Source organism: Peromyscus californicus, unplaced genomic scaffold (genome assembly GCF_007827085.1).
Source record: "Peromyscus californicus insignis strain IS unplaced genomic scaffold, ASM782708v3 Scaffold_21__1_contigs__length_65335640, whole genome shotgun sequence".
Taxonomy (NCBI): domain Eukaryota; kingdom Metazoa; phylum Chordata; class Mammalia; order Rodentia; family Cricetidae; genus Peromyscus; species Peromyscus californicus.
In genome coordinates, this window is record NW_026294514.1 from 37,985,939 (window position 1) to 38,005,572 (window position 19,634).

Consider the following 19,634-nt stretch of genomic DNA (forward strand, 5'->3'; position numbering starts at 1 on the left):
CATCTGGCTATGCATTTCCCAAACTTTGATAAGGCAGCTCAGTGTTTAGTCAGACATATTGAAGACATTTAACCCTCCAAAGTCTCAGCTTCTGTGAATGTTGAATCATTATTTAATTTTAGGGGGAACATTTTCAAAAGCTCTTTCCTGAAATCAAAAGCAATTTAAGAAATCCCAAGATACTGGAGGCTGGAGGTTCTGAAATATAATTAGTTGATAGATACACTATTTTTTTTTTTTTTGAGACAATGGAACAGAAGTGGCCTCTCTGATGAGAATCCAAGTAAAATGTCAGGGAGGAAGTAAACGTGTAAATTAAGCTGGAGAACTTCAGAAGATAAAACAATAGGGAGTTATAAGAATTGCGTAGTGGCATTAAGCATCAAGGGCAACTTAGGTGTTGTTTTTTTGTTTTTTGGTTTTATAATAAAAGTTAGGTGCCCTGAGGAGAGAGAGTCTAATTGAATTGGTGTGCAGGCGTCTGAAAGGAAAGCAATTTTGATCAGCCACCAAAAAGGAGATTTGAGACCTGAATAAAAAAATAAAAAGAGTAAAAACTTTCCCATTAAGGAAAGATAAAACCAGACCTAACACATGATGTCTCCATTTAAGTCACAAAATAAGCCTGGTATGTGTGTAATTGTTTGACACAGTTCATCCACTTTAGAATTGCAGTGTGCAACTGGACCGTCTTGGCAGGACAGAAACTCTCATGTATGAGAAAAATTCATTGTTATCCTTTGGATTGTACCACACTAATATTTAGATAGTTCAACTTGTTTCCTTGCCCTTAGGGAGGTAAGCCAAGTTAGAAAGGGCAACTGGAAATGTCCAAAGAAAGGCCAAAATGTCTGTCAGCTTGTCTCTAAGCTCATGAAATCCCTAGCATAAAAGAAATTAGACATTCCCCCAAGAGTCTCCTACCACTGCCATGAGGACCAGCCTTCAGCAACTCAGGGTTTGAAGGGGAGCCAACGGAGTCAGCAGACTATCCCTAAGCTTGACTTTTCTATGTGAGGGAATAAAACTTAATTCTCAGGGGCCAGTGAAGGGAGCAAGCTTAACTCTCTAGGGCTGGCAAAAAAAAAAGGGGGCGGGGACACACACACACACACCCTTAGGGTCTTTCTCTGTTCTTTCTTTCTCTCTCTTTATTTCTTTTCATACCTCTACCCAGATGTACCTTCTATCTCTCTTGATACCTTTCTTCTCACTAACTTCATTTTTTTCCTAACAGCTTATACAGCCTAGGAAAATCTTTCACGCAATATAAAAATCACAATGTGGTTACATACTATTTTTCAAGTGAATGATTACAATGCAAACAAGTAAAAAAAAACAGCATGTTTTCCATATCCCTTCATGATTAAACGTTTTACATATTACAGGTGAAAAATTATTCCCAAGAACCCACATACATTCATGTCCAAGCAATTTGTTATAGATTAACAGAGTGTAAGTAAGCAAAGTATTTTTCTCAGGCAGTTCTTTTACCAGTAGGCTGCATTTTGCAGTTACAAAGGAAGGATCCATCACTTTATTACTTATCTCAAAAGGTAATCTTATAAGGAATCTTAAAAGAATCACAAATCTAAACTTTTATATATGAAAAACAGTCAGTTCTATTTTAAATCCTCAGAGTGTATACCAATTCATCAATAGCTTTTTCTATCAGGAAGCTGAGGGCAGAAATGGGTACAAGGAATTAATCATCACCTTTGATCACCAACCCATACTAGCAAGAAAGGCACGTCAGCTAATGATAATTGCGCTGCTTTGTTCTTGTTCTCTGACCTTAATGAGTCTCTCACTCAACTATGTGCTTTTCCAAACTTTAGATTGTTTCCCCCAGGGTTTTCACCTCAAAGCTATTAACAAAAACACCTTAATCTCTCAACATTAAGATTAAAAGAACCTGAGCTAACTTAGCTTCTGGGACTCAGTTATTTTTCTTAATCATTATCCTTAGCCACAGTCCTCAAGAGAAACTCAAGTGTTCTAGCAGTGTGACCTTTCCTTACTCTATTTTCTATCCTCTGCAGGCTCTGCTTTACAGGGGTAGGGCAACACCATATCTTGCTTTTACCTCTATTAATTTTCCCACTGAGCTAACTTCTATCATAATCCCTTACTATATTTACTAAAGACCCTCAATCATCAAAATTCTATTTAAACTAACACTATTTTTGTATAAAATCATTGCTTCAGTTAAACAGTACAGCTTAGGAGAAAACCATCTTCATAATAATCCACAGGTAAAAATGCCCAGTAGAATGAGATATTTCCAAGAGATAATCCTATCACATTAGGGTCAGTGGAGATTTCCGCACACCCATTCACACCGTGCCAGATACCAGAGAAAAATGGCAGCGGCAAACATGTGAAGACACAGCCGTAGCACGAGACGTTCTGGGGCCCAGGCCCTGGGGCGGGGTGGGGGGGCCTCTTGCCTATCAGAGATTCACCCATTGGAACTTTGCTTCCTGGTGGGCTGACTTCCTGAACCTCAACTGCCACCTGCTGCCCCTCTGACATGCCACTGGCAGCCTCTGATGATGAGGAGCCAAGATTCCTCTACTGGCAATATACAGCCTTCTATTCCCAATCCAGTTCTTTAAAGATATAACCTGTACATTTTAAACTTTAGACATTTTAAATAGTATCAGCCCACTCCTCAATAAATAACCTTCCAAATAACTTTGCAAAAAGGAGGGAGCTGCTTTTCACCGAGTCTTGACAAAACTATGAAACCAAAATCCTACCACAGTATCTTAAAGCAGACAGAGAAAGACCAAACTGTCTTTCTCATTACATGTCTTCTACCTGCTTATTCCGTGTGCCTCTCTTTTTTTTTTTTTTTTTTTTTTTTTTTGGTTTTTCGAGACAGGGTTTCTCCGTGTAGCTTTGCGCCTCTCCTGGAACTCACTTGGTAGCCCAGGCTGGCCTCGAACTCACAGAGATCCGCCTGGCTCTGCCTCCCGAGTGCTGGGATTAAAGGCGTGAGCCACCACCGCCCGGCTCCGTGTGCCTCTCTTATCCGGCTGAAAGGATTATCACCATTCAGAGAAACGTTTGGTCACAAACCTGCTACCGGTATTTAATTTTTTTATGTCCTCCTATCTCTCCAATCTGATAATAAAGTTCTGGTGATCGGTATTGAGTGCCACTCGGCCTCCAGGCATTGCAGGCACAGAGAAGGCGTTCTGCCAAGTGCTTGTATGACGAAGTAATTACACAAATTGATTTCTCTGTGACTCCATGTTTCCTGCTATCCTTTCCTATAGCGTTACTTTAATTTTACTACAAGCCAAGTAAAACAGCTACATGTATGCATATGGACATGTTTAATAGCTAAAGGGACACAGCGACAGATGTCAAATTGTGTGTGAAGATAAGCATGTCCAGGGCTGGAAAGAGAGCTCAGAAGTTAAGAGTAGACACTGCTCTTTCAGTGGCTCACAACAGCCTGTAACTCCAGCCCCAGGAAACTTAACACCTCTTCTGGCCTGCATAGTCACCTACACTCATATGCACAAACCACACACACACATATATGTGTGTGTGTGTGTGTGTGTATATATATATATATATATATAATTTAACAAAGAAAAATATGTCTGCAGAAACTATACAAATTGTTATCTTGAATAGAAACTGCTTTTACTATAAAAACAGACTAAAGCACACATTTGACTGTAAAGCAACCTTTTGTCTCACAGATTAAACTCCTGGACTTAGGGATTTAGGTGGATGGTAGGGCATTGGCCTAGCAAAGGCACGGACACTGGGTTCAGACCCTGAGCACAAGAGGGGAGTTGAGGAAGGGGAAGAAATACAGATTGTGATGATTAAGGTTGTCAACTTGACAGAAATCACCTGGGAGATAATCTCCTATAGACGTGTCCAGAGGCTATGTTGACGTCTTAAATATGGTGGGAAGAGCAAGCATGCATTCACTGCTCTCTTTTGAACGTGGATGTAATATAAGCAGTTGTTTCAAGCTCCTGATTCCTTGACCTCTCAACCAGGATGAACTGTATGTAGCACTGCGAGCTAAATCAAACCCCTTCTTCCTTAAATTGGTGTTGCCAGACTATTTTATCAGAGAAATAGGAAAATAAATAAGACAAAGACAAAATTCGATTAAAATCCTAATAGTATAAGCTGTGCTTGTTTTGATATAGCTCAGTGTTTTCTTTTGCATCAGTTTTACTATTGAAATTATCTTCTTTGGACCTAGGCTCAAACTGAACTGTAAGTCTGAATCTCTGCACCCACAGATCAATGCAGCTCCTCTCAGACCTCCTCAGAGACGTCTCTTGGTGCAATGGACAGTGATGAATGATGAAAGTGCGGGTTTAAATGTCAGTGGATTACTCAGCCACAGTGGAGCGTCCACATTACACACACACACACACACACACACACACACACACACACACACACACATCCCAAGACTCAGGGACAGACCATCATGGAAAAGGGTACAGAATGACTGTAAGATCCAGAAATCAGGGAGGACTAGACTAAAACCATGTCTTCTGTACATAACAGGACTGCGGCATCAGTGAACTCATAGTGGCAGTGGTTGGTTACCTGTACCAAATCTAGCCGGTCAGTGTTCTAGTTTACCAGCCCCCAACCCCGAGCTGAGGAGCAATTGACAGTTGATGGTGTAGGGTGGGAAGAATCAGTTTTCTTTAAGGATATAACCCCTGTAAGTCAATCATATTCCAGGAGCAGGTGGACAACACAAATTAGATTCAATGGGTTATTGTGGTAGTTTGAAAAAAAAAATGTTCCCCAAAAGTATTAGTACTATTAAGAGGTGTGGCCTTGTTGGAGGAAGTGTGTCACTGTGGGGGCAGGCTTTGGGGTCTCTTTTCTCAAGCTTCACTTGTCAGTGTGACAGTCAGTCAACTTGCTGTTGTCTCTGAGTTAAGATGTAGGACTCTCAGCTCCAGCACCACATCTGCCAGCAAGCCACCATGCTCTCCATTCTGATGATAATGGAATGAACCTCTGAAACTATAAGCAAGCCACCTCAATTAAATATTCTTATTTATAAGAGTTGCCATGGTCACGGTGTCTTTTCACAGCAATAAAAAACCCTAACTAAGACAGTTATTTAAAAAAAAAATAAAAAGAGGATGCAAAGTTGAGAGTAGGTGGCAGGGGGTGGGGTTTGGAGTTTGGAGTGGATCTGGAAGAGTTAGGGGAAGAGTTAGGAGTGACTATAATCAAAATTCAATGTATGAAATTTTCCAGCAATTAATAAAACACTGTACTTTAAAAGAAATTATCTTCTCACTCACAGTGTCACTTCATTCAGGAAAAATCGTATCGAGCTAAATCTGAGAAAATATTCACCTACCCAAGAAAATGGATAAATTAACATAAAAATTGATAATTTATAGCCACATTACTATGAAGCATGATCCTTATCAATTAGTCTTATCAGTAAAAACCAAGAGTCAAATATTGGGGTAATAAACTGAAAGGTCAGAAAAACAGAGCAGCAGGCACTACAGAATCCTCAGACGGAAAGGGGGCTGAGATCCTATCTCCACCCACCTTATATTCCTGTCTCTACCTCCCAGTTGTGTTGGGATTAAAGGCCTGAGCCTCCCAAGTGCTGGGATTAAAGGCAGGAGCCACCATTGCCTGACCTCTATGGTTAACTAGTGGCTAGCTCTGCCTTCTGATCTCCAGGGCAGCTTTTTTTTTCAGAACACAAGCAAAATATCACAGAACATTATTACTTTAAGAATCAAGGGAAGGCCGGGCTATGGTGGCAAACATGTTTAATCCCAGCACTCAGAGGCAGAAGCAAGCAGGTCTCTGTAGTTCAAGGTTAGCCTAGTCTACACAGCAAGTTTTAGGATGGCCAGGGTTGCATAATGAGACCCTGTCTAAAATAGTAATAACAACAATAATGATAATAATAATCAAGGAATACAGGGCTTGACCATATTTCTGACCAGTTTCAGGAAAATTAATGTCAACCCAGAGAATAAATAGCATGAAAGCAAACAGCAGCTTAATGGCTAATGTTGAGCTAGCTACAAGGGAAATTAGGTTCAGGGAGAGAGGTCCGAAAAATGCCGTGTGTGGGCAACCTGAATTCCTCAAAGAAGAGAGTACAATATCAGGATGGACCAGTGCTTCTCGGCCTTTGCTTTGCTAGTTATTTTTCTCTTTGCTGGGACAGAATGCCTGATGAAGAAGGGTTTGTTTGGTGGCAGCTCACAGTTTGAAGGTACAGTCAGTCCTCCAGGACAGGGAAGGGTGATGAAGCCAGCTATATTGCATCTGCAATCAAGAAGCCAAGAGACGGCCGGGCGGTGGTGGCGCACGCCTTTAATCCCAGCACTCGGGAGGCAGAGCCAGGCGGATCTCTGTGAGTTCGAGGCCAGTCTGGGCTACCAAGTGAGTTCCAGGAGAGGCGCAAAGCTACACAGAGAAACCCTGTCTCGAAAAACCAAAAAAAAAAAAAAAAAAGAAGCCAAGAGACATAACTATTGATGCTCAGTTTCCTGTCTCCTTTTATACAGTCTGGGATCAGGGATGGTGCCCCTCACATTTAGGGTTAGTTTTCTCACCTTCATTAACCCAATCTAGACACTCCCTCAAAGGCGTACCCAGACTGGGTAGATGGCTCACTTGGTAAAAGTGCTTGGCACACAAGCCTGACTAATTGAGTTTGATCTCTGGAGTACACATAAAATGCTAAATACAGTGGCATGCATCTGTAATCCCAGCACTCCTACGGTGAGATGGGATGCAGAGAAAGGAGAATTGCCTTGAAGCTGAGGGACCAGCCAGTGGAAGTTTGCAGTGTGAAAGAAACAGCAAGAGCAGCCTCACCTCAAAACACGGTGGAAGAAGAGAATAAACTCCCAATAGTTGTCTTCTGACTGTTGGACCCCAAAGGTTTAGGGTCTCGAGTGGGTGCCCCAAGAACCTAGACTCCAGTCTAGTTGATGCAATAGCAAGAGGTTTATTAGCAACTGTACAGACAGGCAAACTCTGCTCCTAAGAGCAAGAGTCGCCTCTTACTGCAGCCACATGGGGGTTTTTAAAGGAAAAGCCCACAAAAACCACAAGATTACAATTCCCATACAATTTTGTTTCAATTGATTTATGTCTAGAGGCTAATTTCATAAGATCATAGTCTGGTCACAGAGTGATCACAGAGGGGGTACAGTTACATCAGTGTGTACATCTTTCCCGAAACCTCAAGGAGGGTATCAGGGCGGGAGTGGAGTTTACACAAAGGTCACAGTGGTCCTTCCTGGAACACTTGCAACTATCCCAGTCACAGTTGAGCGCATCTCTTAACAGAAATCTTTTTACATTGTTATATTGTTATAGGGGTGATTGAGTAGTGGCTGAGTTAGGTGACCCTTGGAATTAGTTTTCTTTTTAGTTCCTTATTTCCTGGGGCTTGGGGGTGTAAGCCTGAAGGGCTAGGGTCTTTCACTGACCTCCGTACATACACCCTGGCATGCGCATGCCTGATCTCATATGTACACATCATACATACCAATTATTATTATTATTATAAATTATTAAAAATAAAGACCTGCTCAGAGATTTCCTAGGTGATTCTAGATCTGTAAAGCTGACAGTCTCACACTTGCTAAAAGTAGAAACCTGGGAAGTTTTGAACAATACCAACATTTGTCACTTACCCCCCAGAGATTCTGGTTTGCTTTGCCTGGGATGTTCCTAGTCATTGGTCACTCTATAAGTACTCCACATGACTGCACTGCATATCCAGAGTTGAGACCCATTTGGTTAAGTGATAGATAATTACAAATAAGCTTTCTAAGAACATGCATACATTTTGCTGTGTTCATTCCAGTACTAATTAAGACATTTGAACTGCCCATAAGTGTGTCTTTTTTGTTTGTTTGTTTGTTGTTTTTTGAGACAGAGTTTCTCCATGTAGTTTTGGTTCCTGTCCTGGATCTCGCTCTGTAGACCAGGCTGGCCTTGAACTCACAGAGATCCACATGGCTCTGCCTCCCGGGTGCTTGGATTAAAGGCATGCACCACCGCTGCCCGGCATCATTCTTTATATAAACTTAAATGTTAACACCTGTAGTTCACATGTCTGTAAAGTCCCAAAGAAATCAATCTATCAAATTTATACAGTTTCATCAGAGCCAAAATCGTAACCATCCTGTAAATAACGCTAGATCTCCAAGCCTAGTGCACCTCCTTGGACTGTTAAGACCTAATGTGATAAGCGCTAAATCAATCTAATTTAGTGGGGGGGGGGGGAGAATCAGGAGAAAATGGTATGTGGCCCAGTGCTACAGCACTTACCTAGCTTTTGAGATACTCTGGGTTTTTTTCCTCAGCACCACAGAAAGGGGAGAAGTGATAGGCAGTGTATTTAATCAACTAATAATTGAAGATGACTAGAAAAGATTCCATATCAAGCATAATTTAAGCCTCCGTGTCACCAAGACTTGGTTTGCCCCTCTTGCCCATGCTCCAGTCCTCATCTTTCCTTTCTTCTGATGGTGATGACTTTTTCTCCACCAGTGCACATCTTCCAAGTGGTAGGAACTCCAACTTCACATCCTCACAGCATTTTGACCCAAAAGGCAACAGGGGATCTTCACGACTGAAATCAGGATTAAAAAATCCCAGGCAAGGGCCTGGAAGACTCTGACTAGATCATAAGCAAATCCTTTAAAACAACTAAAAGGAGAATCTTCCCATAAATGTAACACCAGACAATCAGTCTGAGTTTTAAAAGGTTGCTATGAATGAACATTTGGAAGAAGCAGAGAGAAGACCAAGTGGGAAAGTTCTAGGTGTCTCCTAACCAGAGATACAGTGGTTGGATTAAACAGAGACCACTGTCTAATTGTCTAAAAGGCAATGGCAGACTTTTGCTTAGAGAGGTGAGATTGAGTTGTGTTTTGAAAGCGAAAATACCCTTAGAATGACTTCAGCAAAGGAAGGAAGAGAAGGTCATAACAGGGCTCCTGACCTTAATAGGCTCTAGACCTTAGCACAACTGACTCCATGATGGAAGTGCCATTCTGGCTGTAAAACTCAGCATGTAGACAGCATACTAGCCAAAATGAAAACAAAGACCTAATCCATCAAAGTCCATTGATCTGGGAAAGTCTCTAAATATACTTACCTTGTTTTTTGGCTTCTGTAGTTGGCTAACTGTTCTTGTTAACTGAAGTATGTCAACCCAGGGCATGGTTTTTTTGTGATTAAAAGCTCACCATCAGAAAGAGCCGTGTAGTCACTGGGATTCAAGACACCCAGTGTAGTCAGTGGTAAGCTAATAAAGACTTTCTATTGGCTTAACTTCATGTCCAAGCAGTCTTCTCTGGTGACTACCACACAACAATGGTCCTATATGTTTTAGAAAGATTATTGAAGAGAATGAGCTTTAAAAATAGAAACCAGTTAGGAGATAGAAGTTCTCTATAACTAAACCTGTGATAAAGCAATGGAAACACAAAAAGAAACATGGAATGGACTGAAGGGGATTGAAGAGTGTGTTGTACAGTAACTGAATTGGATATGGAATGTCCCAAAAGGGAGACGATTCAGAATGACTCATTGTTTTCTGACCTGGGAAACTAAGAGGTTAGTGACATTGTTAACTACCAGAATTTAGAAATAATAGCAAGTTTGGAAGGGGTAGATTATAAATTTAGTTCAACACATTAAATAGTCAACATATTTATAGTTCAACATATAAAAAAAATAGTCATCTATGTAACAAAACCGGAGACCAGTTCACACTGCAAAGCTAACTCTAAGATCAACCTAACTCTGAAGTCATGGCATTGGACAACTATTGCATAAACATAAAGCATCAGAACTCAAGGCAAAAGTACAAGTAGGAGAGTGAAGGGGGAAAAAACATTTCAAATAAATAAGAAATGGCACATTCACAAATAATGCCCAGTAGAACAGTATAAGGGGTGTTTTGCTCACCTGGCATGAGCCCCCAAAGAGGTCTAGCATGAGTGAGAGTGAAGACTTTTTTTTTTTTTTTGGTTTTTCGAGACAGGGTTTCTCTGTGTAGCTTTGCGCCTTTCCTGGAACTCACTTGGTAGCCCAGGCTGGCCTCGAACTCACAGAGATCCGCCTGGCTCTGCCTCCCAAGTGCTGGGATTAAAGGCGTGCGCCACCACCGCCCGGCGAGAGTGAAGACTTTTATGTGGTGGTAAGACAAAATGCATTCTGACCTCACCCCTTCCCAGATCTAATTCAGGAGCTCTGGAGAAGAGCATTAGTCTCTTGGTGAGGACAGAAGGAGAGGGGGCCTTGGAATTTTGAGGTATCAACCAAGGTGACCAGTCGTTCCACTATCCAGCTTCTTAAAAATCATAACTAAATGTGAGAGTTGTGGAAACAGTGGATACATATGTACCACAATTTCAGTTTCCACCCATCTGTTAATAGACATCCAGTCTGGTTCCATTTCTTTGCTATTGCGAATAGAGTGATAAACACAGATGAGCAGGTGTCTCTGTAGTAGAACATGGAATCCTTTGGGTCTACGTCCAGGAGTGATATAGCTGGGTAACATGGAAATCCTAGTTTTAAGTTGTTGAGAGTATCCTCCTTGCAAGATCTGGAGGAAAGGGAAGTGTTCCTTCTTTGGCTTCTGCTCCCCTGCTAACGGGAAATGCTGCTTGTACCTCCACTGGAACCTCTGCTACAGTGGAAAAGAGATTGGGATGCTGGAGAAGCAAAATGGGAGAAAGTTCAGCATAGGAAAGCTTCTTAAATTGCTCCCACTTGCCTCCCCTTGTCCCCTCAAAAATCTTTGTGGACCTATATATGTACGTTTTTGAAATAGGCACACAAATCAAACATCTACTGGTAATAAATCATAAAGAAATTTATTTTAAAACAATTCTTTGGTATATATATAATTTTACTATATAATAAAGATCAAAGAAAATTGGCATAATAATATGATTTTTTAACAAAGAATTAAATCAGGTGACTATTTGATACCATAGTATACAGAACATCTTCAAATATTTTTCAAGGTTGATAACCTGATTTTATAATTGTTAATATCAAGAAAACCACTTTATGTAAATATGTGGTTATAAAATTGTAAAATATATGTAGGAAAACTTCATAAATTGTTAGAAATTCTGTCCTAATCCCATTTAGTAATTTTTATCTATGAAACTCAAGTCAGCGACTCAAACAGTAACTTTTTGTATAAGGCACATGTGTATGTATGAGTGTGTGGTATATGTATGTGTTCATGCATATGCATGCATGTACAAGTATTGTGTGTAAACCAAAGGTGTCCTCAATTGCTCCCAATCGTGTTGATGTGTGTGTAAGTGTGTATATGACCCAGAGGTGTCTTCAGTTGCTCTCCAATTTATTTTGAGACAAAGTCTTTTATCCCACCTGGTGTTCAATGCTTTGACTAGGCTTTCTGACTAATGAGTACCAGATACTGTCTCAGCATCCCTCTCCCCAGCACAATGGATTTTTTTAACACGACTATAAAGAAAAAAAATGATATTATAAAAATTTCAAGGAAATGGATGACTCTTGAAAATATCATAATAAAGGTGGTGTGGTGGTTTTAATGAGAATGGCCCACAGAGGCTCAGATGTTTGAACGCTTGGTCCCAAGTTGATGGTACTATTTGGGAAGAATTAGGAGATGTGACCCTGTTGAAGGAGGTGTGTCACAGGGGGTGGACTTTGAGGTTTCAATAGTCTACACCATTCCAGGCTAGCTCTCTCTCTCTCTGCCTCATGCTTATGGATCAAGATGTAAGCTCTCAGCTACTGTTTCAATACTCTGCCTGCCTACCTGCTGTCATGCTCCCCACCATGGTCGTCATGGTCCTACCCCTTTGATACTGTAAGGCCCCAAATAAACTCTTTCTTCCATATGTTGCCTTGGTCATGGTGTCTTATCAGAACAATAGAAAAGTAACTAAGACAGGAGATAACCCAGATTTTTAAAAAGGGGGAAAAAAACATGTGTTTCCTCTCATATGTGAATTCTGGATTGTAATGTGTATATGTGTGTATATAGAAGGGTGTAAACATAGGTAAAGCCCAAAAAACTAGAAAAGAGATCAAAAGAGGAAGGGAGGAGGGCAAAAGGAGATTGGAACCATCGAGACATCCAGTCTCACGGACTGAGCAAGTCTGGATTCTCAGCCTGTGTGAGACAGCCATTATTAGAATATCCAGACAGTGTGTGTGTAATATATATGTGTCCATAATGTACACATATATAATCAGTTCTGTATAGGTATATGTAGTATACATATATATAATATATATAATCAGTTCTGTTCATCTAGAAAATCCCTACAAATATTATCATACCTAATACCTTGTATGCTAATTTTTAATTGATTTAATTTAAATAAAAAAGAAAGTATGAGTACCCATTGGCTCTGGGTCCTATCCATTTGTCCCTGACTTCTAGTCTTTCTCTTCCATTGTTCATGTTCATTCTAATGAAAGCAGTGAATTTATCTTCTGTCTTTTTAAATCTTCCAGCAGCTATGAATCCTCATTGTAGAAAACTTGTTTTGCATTTGAGGAAAAGAACTGGGTTTGAGATGACCGCCACACCAGGTAAGACAACAGACAAGCCTCCTGGACTCTCTGGACCTATGAGTGAAAGAATTGAGAGTCTCTTTGCATCATAGAATTGTGAGGAAACAATAGACGCTGCACATAGCCAAGAGCCATAAACCACAAAGCTTTATCAATATTAAAACATTATACTTGGTGGCTAAAGTTTCCATTGACTCCATCACAGACCCCCCTTCCCTACATTAACCTTCAACTTTAATCAGATGTCTCCAATCTAACATTAGCACAGACTGACTGAGTTCCTATTTTATGTGAAGCTCTGTGCTAGGAGCTAAAGATCCTGAAGAGAAGGAGCTGGAACTGCATGAGCTCAGCTGTGCTATTGAACACAACAGAATAGAACAACCTTGAGACATGTTGTGCACAGTAATGTCTGACGTTCTTATCGTCTAAGGTTTTTCCTTCTCTTTTTCTCCTTGTATTCTTTAACTTATTAAACTTCATGAATGCCAAGAGAGCAAACATGTTCTCCATTACTGAAATAGTCATAGAACATCATGTCCTCAGAGACAAAAACTCTTCCTGCTTATCAGTCCATTTAAAGTTATAGCATGATATAACAACAAATTATATTTCTTAGTTATAAATGGAAAAGTTGACAGATTCTCAAGACTCTAATTCTTCCCTTAATTACACAGCTCCTTCCCTACCCACAAGAGTCTATTCCTCATCCTAAAGTCCTAAGATTTCCCTACAGTGGTGAATGTGTGTAAGAGCAAAGCTTCTCTGCCTAGACTAGGGTTAGACTCTTTGTGCATCCTCTGTATTCCACCATATTGTCTGATGGGCTTACCAAGGATCCCCTGCCCAAGTGAAAGAGTATATAGAGCTGGTCCTTTTTTCCTAGTCATGTTGGAGAAAGAGGAGAATGGGAAAAAAGGGAAAGAAACAGAATGGGAGAGGGAGCCATCCAATATAGATCACCACCTCAGAAACCATAATGTGAAATAACCACTTCTAATCTCTTTATAGCCCTCTGAAAAGTGTGCCTTCATGCTGGGTTTAGCCTTGAGGTCTAGTTACGTGTCCCTGAGGACTACATTGTAGACTGAGTTCCTTTTCTCTGGAAGAAGAGAAGGACAGATATGAGTTCCCTGAGCCACATAGTCTAATATTTCCTACCCATGAGATTTGAACAAGTCAAGCTGCCTTGTTTGGCCTCAAGTTTCGTTACCTGTCAAATAAAGGGAACTGGATTGTTAGTCAGCTTTCCATTGCTATGAAAATAAAATAACTGATAAAATCAACTGAAATGAGGAAGGATTTTTGTCTCAAGATTTCAGAGATTTCAGTATGTCGTCCCTTGGTCCCATCAATTTGGGCCTGGGGCCAAGCATCATGGTGGAAAGTGAGAGGTTAACCAAAGATGCTCATATCATGGCAGAGGGAAAGGAGGGAAGGAAGAAATGATGAGCTTATCAATAATGTTATCCACTGATAAGGCCAAGAGTCCTCATAAATCATTCACTCTCCAAGGGTTCAACCCCTAAACACTGCCATATTAAGGACTATGCCTTCAACCCATAAACCAACTATACCAGTTGAACTAGATGGTTCCCATGTTCCTCTCCTTTCTAAAATAAGTTTTAAAGATATCTTGAATTAAGCTTTGTATTTTCAGTGGCATTAGAAACTGATAAATTGTTTCTTAAAAAAATCACTGATATGAATTATGTATGGTCATTCTTCATTTGTCATTGTATTTCAGGAGCTGATTCCCAGCCAGAGCTAGGCTGCATGCCAGGATCAATGATGTGTGGAGAAAGGGCTTCTAGATGAGACGCATGACCGTATTTGTACAAAACAGAATGGATAGATTCTACGGTTCATTTTAACACTGTTCACAAACATTTATTCCCTCTTTGTAAGAGGGTCCCATTTGACTTCCCTTGCCAAGCAGGGCATTCTTCCCACTGCACTGGCACTGAACTTGGCTATGTTGATTATTTAGCCAACAGCATGTATAAAAATATGACCTAGTTCATATCTAAGTGAAAATATTAAATTTGTTTGATTCAGCCAGATCTCTTTCTGCCATGACCTTGTGCCACAAGAAGGGCACATCACTATTTCTTCAGCCAGAGTCACAGAATCAAATGACACACAAGGTGACTGAATTTGACATGCAATCTTAAGCAGAAGCATCACTAGGAAGCCGCAGCTGCAAACATATAAAGTAAGAGGTAAATCTTGTTAGTACAAGCCACGGATACTGAGGTGGCTTACTGTTATGCAACAGCACTTACTACAGCTCCCATAATAAAGCATGTTAAAGGTATGCTTGCCTGGTGACTGAGCAGCTGACCCATTCACTCATTAGCTCTCTGTTTCTGGCCTCACTTCTCAAAATATTCCACTAAAACGTTATTTGGTTACCCTCTCCACCCTCTTCCCCTTCATCAAATCTTTAACTCACTCCTGTTAGGCTTTTATACCACCCATCAAATTGAACAGTAAGTTCTCCTTTGCCAAACCTGATGGGCAATCATTTTATTCCATGTCTGTGCAGAATGGACACAGTTGACAATCTCTTTGTTTAACATTTGTTCTCTCCTTCACAGTCTCCCTGTTGAGTCCAGATTGACCCTGGAACTCGAAACTCTTTGACCACACTCTTCCAAGTGCAGGATCATAGGTGTGCACCATAATGTTTGGCTTCAGCATCTTCTTTACATGGCTTCAGAAATTTCAGCCTCTTTTTCTTCCCATATTCCCTTTCCCATCATCCCATTTTCCTCCTGTCTTTCTTGGTACCCTCTTCCTAAGGTGGAAGATTTACAGCAGGCAGTTAGAGGTGAGGAAGAGACATGTGAATCATCTTCGGATGCTTACTGCCACTCAGATGTGACATATGAATGAGAAGAGCTACATTAGGCAAACTCTCGGCATACTTCACAGTGCCTAGGACCTGTGTCACCAAATGTGCCAACCTCAGTTCAATACCTGGAACTCACATAATGGAAAGAGAGAACAAACTCCTGCAAGTTGGCCTCTGACTTCCAGATGCCCACTGTGGCACATGTGTACACACATACATACAGATACACACTAAATAAATACTATGTTTTTTTAAAAAAAATAATAATAAATTTGCAGACTGATTTGATATGATTTCAAGATCTACAAAACTACAATAATCAAGACTATGAAATCAGCACAAATGAAGATGTGTAATTTTTTTTTTTTTTTTTTTTTTTTTTTTTGGTTTTTCGAGACAGGGCTTCTCTGTGTAGCTTTGCGCCTTTCCTGGGACTCACTTGGTAGCCCAGGCTGGCCTCGAACTCACAGAGATCCGCCTGGCTCTGCCTCCCGAGTGCTGGGATTAAAGGCGTGCGCCACCACCGCCCGGCTAGATGTGTAATTTAGTAGAACAAAACTGAGTATCCACAAACAGATTTGTGTATCTTTGTCAGTAGTGGTTTTTTTTTTTTAACAAAGCAGCTCAATATCAGAAAAAAATATTTATCAATAATTAGTGTTATTATCAACTGTTTAGCACTTGAAAAAATGAGCATAGATCTTTACATCACACCATATACAAAAAAATGATTAGCAATGGATAACAAACCATATTTTAGAGTCAAACTACCAAGACTTTAGAATAAGAAAAAATTATAATGACCTTAAGTTTATTATCTTCTACACATGGACATGGAACTTTATAGAAGCTCTTAAATGACAAATTCAATTTAGTAGTTAAGTGATTCTCTGAGCTTTCTGTTTTGTTTTGGAACACTGATAATTTGTGGTTTAGAAGAACAAAATTCCCTCCCTTCTCTCTTTTTCCTTTTCTCTCTTTTTCAGTACCTGGAATGGAACCCAGGGCCTCCTGCATGCTAGACAAGCACTCTACTCTAAAACAAATATACTGTAGATTTTTTTTTTAGTGACATAAAAATCACAAACTATAGCAGAAAAAAACAAATTGGATTTTGTCAACTAGACTTCAATATTTTAAACCTTTTTCTGCTCAAAACCCATTACTGTACAACTTTAAAGAAATAGAACATGCACTAGTAGAGTGCTTACCTAACATGCATTGGGCTCTGGGCTCCATCCCAGGTAACCTCAAAAGAAAGAGAAGCATGGGGAGAGGGGGAGAAAGAAAGGTCTGTTCTCCTAAACCACAAATTATCAAATGTTCCAAAACAAAACAGAAAACTCAAAGAATCAGTTAACTACTAAATTGAATTTGTCGTTTAAGAATTTCCAAAAAGTTCATGGTCCAAGCACAGATTACCCTAACAAATTCCACCAAATACTTTCTGGCTTGATAGACATCAACTTTACACAAGCTCTTCAAGAAACCTGAACAGGGGGCTGGAGAGATGGCTCAAAGGTTAAGAGCACCGGTTGCTCTTCCAGAGGTCCTGAGTTCAATTCCCAGCAACCACATGGTGGCTCACAACCATCTGTAATGAGATCTGGTGCCCTCTTCTAGCGTGCAGGCATATATGCAGGCAGAACACCGTATACATAATAAATAAATCTGGAAGGAAGGAAGGAAGGAAGGAAGGAAGGAAGGAAGGAAGGAAGGAAGGAAGGAAGGAAGGAACCGAGGAACCTGAACAAAAAGGAACATTTTTGAACTCATGGTATGAGGCAGTATTACCATGGGACCAAAAATGGACAGGCAGTCCAGAGAGATCCAGAGGCTTAAAAAAATCCTAAACCAGGAGTTGATTAAATGTGTAAAGGTGATTGCTACCAAGCCTGATGACCTGAGTTGGATAACCTGAGTTTGATCCCCAGGACCTACATGGTAGAAGGAGACAAATTGTCCTCTGACCGCTACATGCATATTCTGGCATATACACACACTACATAAACAAGTAAATAAGTCAAATTTCTAAAATTTTCAACAAGGAGGAAATTCTTATACACCGTTGATGGATGAAATGTAAACTAGAACAGACACTTTGGAAATAAGTCTGGAGGTGTCTCAAAAACCAGAAATAGAAATGGCACATGGCCCAGCTATAGCACTACTGGGCATAGAGCAAATAGACTTTATAGCCTACTTGTCTTAGTTAAGAGTTACAATTTCTGTGACGAAACACCATGACTGAAAGCAGCTTGGAGAGGAAAGGGTTTGTTTCACTCACAGTTCCATATAACAGTTCATCATCAAAAGCAGGCAGGGCAGGAACTCAAGCAGGGCAGGAACCTGGAGCCAGGAGCTGATACAGAGGCCATGAGGGAGTAGCGCTTACTGGCTTGCTCATCATGGCTTGCTCATCCTGCTTTCTGACTCGGGACCACCAGGCTAGGGACAGCACCAACCACGATGGACTGGGCCTTCCCCCCTCAATCATTAATTAAGATAATGCCCTACAGGCTCGCTTACAGCCCGAACTTAGAGAGAGATTTTCTTAATCGAGGTGCCTTCCTCTCAGATAACTCTAGTTTGTGTCAAGTTGACAGAATTAGCCAGCACACTACTACAGAGATACTTACACATCCATGCTCATTGCTGATCTATTCATAGGAGCTAGAAAATGGAAACAGCCGGATGCCCATCAACAGATGAATGGAGAAGAAAAATGTGGTACATATACACAATGGAATATTCCCCAGCTGTAAAGAAAAATGAAATCGTGAAATTTGCAAGTAAATGGATAGAACTGAACAAAACTATATTGAATGAGGCAACCCAGGCCCAGAAAGGCAAATACTGATACTTTAATAGTCGTTCACATGTGGATCCCAGCTCTAAATCTTTTCTTTTGTGTTTAACTTGGAGCACAAGGGAACCCAGGAAACTAAAAATGGGCCTTTTGAGGGAGGAACATTGTTATATTTTTGGTTGTGAGCCTAGCCTTAACGGCTGAGTCATCTCTCCAGCCCTTGGGGGGAACATTGTTCAAGAAGAGGAAATGGTAGATTATAGGTAGATCAACAGTAGCGTGTGGAATACTGGCAGTGGAAAGGCTTGAGCAAAGAGGGACATGGGAATGTGGAGGATATCAGGCCATGAAACAAGGGGTTGAGCCCAAGTAAGGAGGTATAAAAGTCTACTGTTTCACAATGCAAGTTAAAAAAAAAAATAAGTACCTGGGGGAACAGTAGAAAAGAAGAGAGAATACTGGGGGATTAAAGGATTAAGCAGGCAGAGATGGAGTGGGTGGGAGCAAAAAGAGAAAGTGGAAGGAGGTGAGTTCACCAAAACTAAGGATGTATGAAAAAGCCTTATGGAAATCCACTAGCTACAAGATCGTTTCAAAGTACAACTTCAAACAAAGCAGAGCTTACATGGAATTCCTAGAATATATGGGTTACTGAGGGAAAATGGCAGTGCAAGGCATCGGATGCCTTCTTAGGAGTTGTTGGTCCGAGAGGTCCTGGAGATCTCCAAAGCAACACAGGCAATGGCCATTACCCTTCGTTGGCTGCTGTGACTATGTCCTAGGACCCTGCTGCTGAAGACACATTATACTCTACTGCAGGCCATACAGAAATCAATCTCGAGCCGACAAGGAAACCTCTTGTCTGCTAGCTTGCTCCCGTGGTGCTGAAAGGTGTTATGGAGACTAAAAAAAGATATCCATACATGCTGCAATACTGACCCGCCAGGCAGGGTGTGCCCCCTGGCACAAAGCATTATGGAAAAGCTAATTCATTCTGGTCAGATCTGAGGCCTGCTTCCTGCCTCGCACTGCAATCGTGATCAAAAGCTCTTGGGTAGGGAGGTCCTAGGTCCTAGGAATAGGACCTACTGTTGTTATGTTGTTAAACGGTGTTCTCGTTTGCTTTCAGCTGCTGTGATAAAACACCATGACCAAAAGCAACTTGGGGGGTGGGGGAAGTGTTGGTTTGTTTGGCAAATAGATTGCGGTCCACCATCAAGTGAAGCCAAGGCAGGGATTGAAATCTGAAAGCAGTAACCGGGAGGCAGGAATTGAAGCAGTGGCCACAGAGGAACATTAATTACTGGTTTTCTCCCCTAGCTTGCTTGGTTTTCTTACACAAACCAGGACCACCTGCCCAGG

The 19,634-nt window shown here is 40.8% G+C and overlaps 1 long non-coding RNA gene across 2 annotated transcripts; it reads right to left on the bottom strand.

The window, feature by feature from the left end:
• Positions 1 to 6,980: 6,980 nt before the first annotated feature.
• Positions 6,981 to 18,218, bottom strand: LOC128117778 (uncharacterized). Of its 2 annotated transcripts, XR_008220904.1 has the most exons (3): positions 18,103 to 18,218; positions 12,432 to 15,406; positions 6,981 to 10,733 (listed from the first exon to the last, which is right to left on the bottom strand). It is a non-coding gene; the product is annotated as an uncharacterized LOC128117778 (long non-coding RNA). The 2 variants fall into 2 exon arrangements; XR_008220903.1 differs by lacking the exon at positions 18,103 to 18,218 and having other exon boundaries at positions 12,432 to 15,757.
• Positions 18,219 to 19,634: the final 1,416 nt, after the last annotated feature.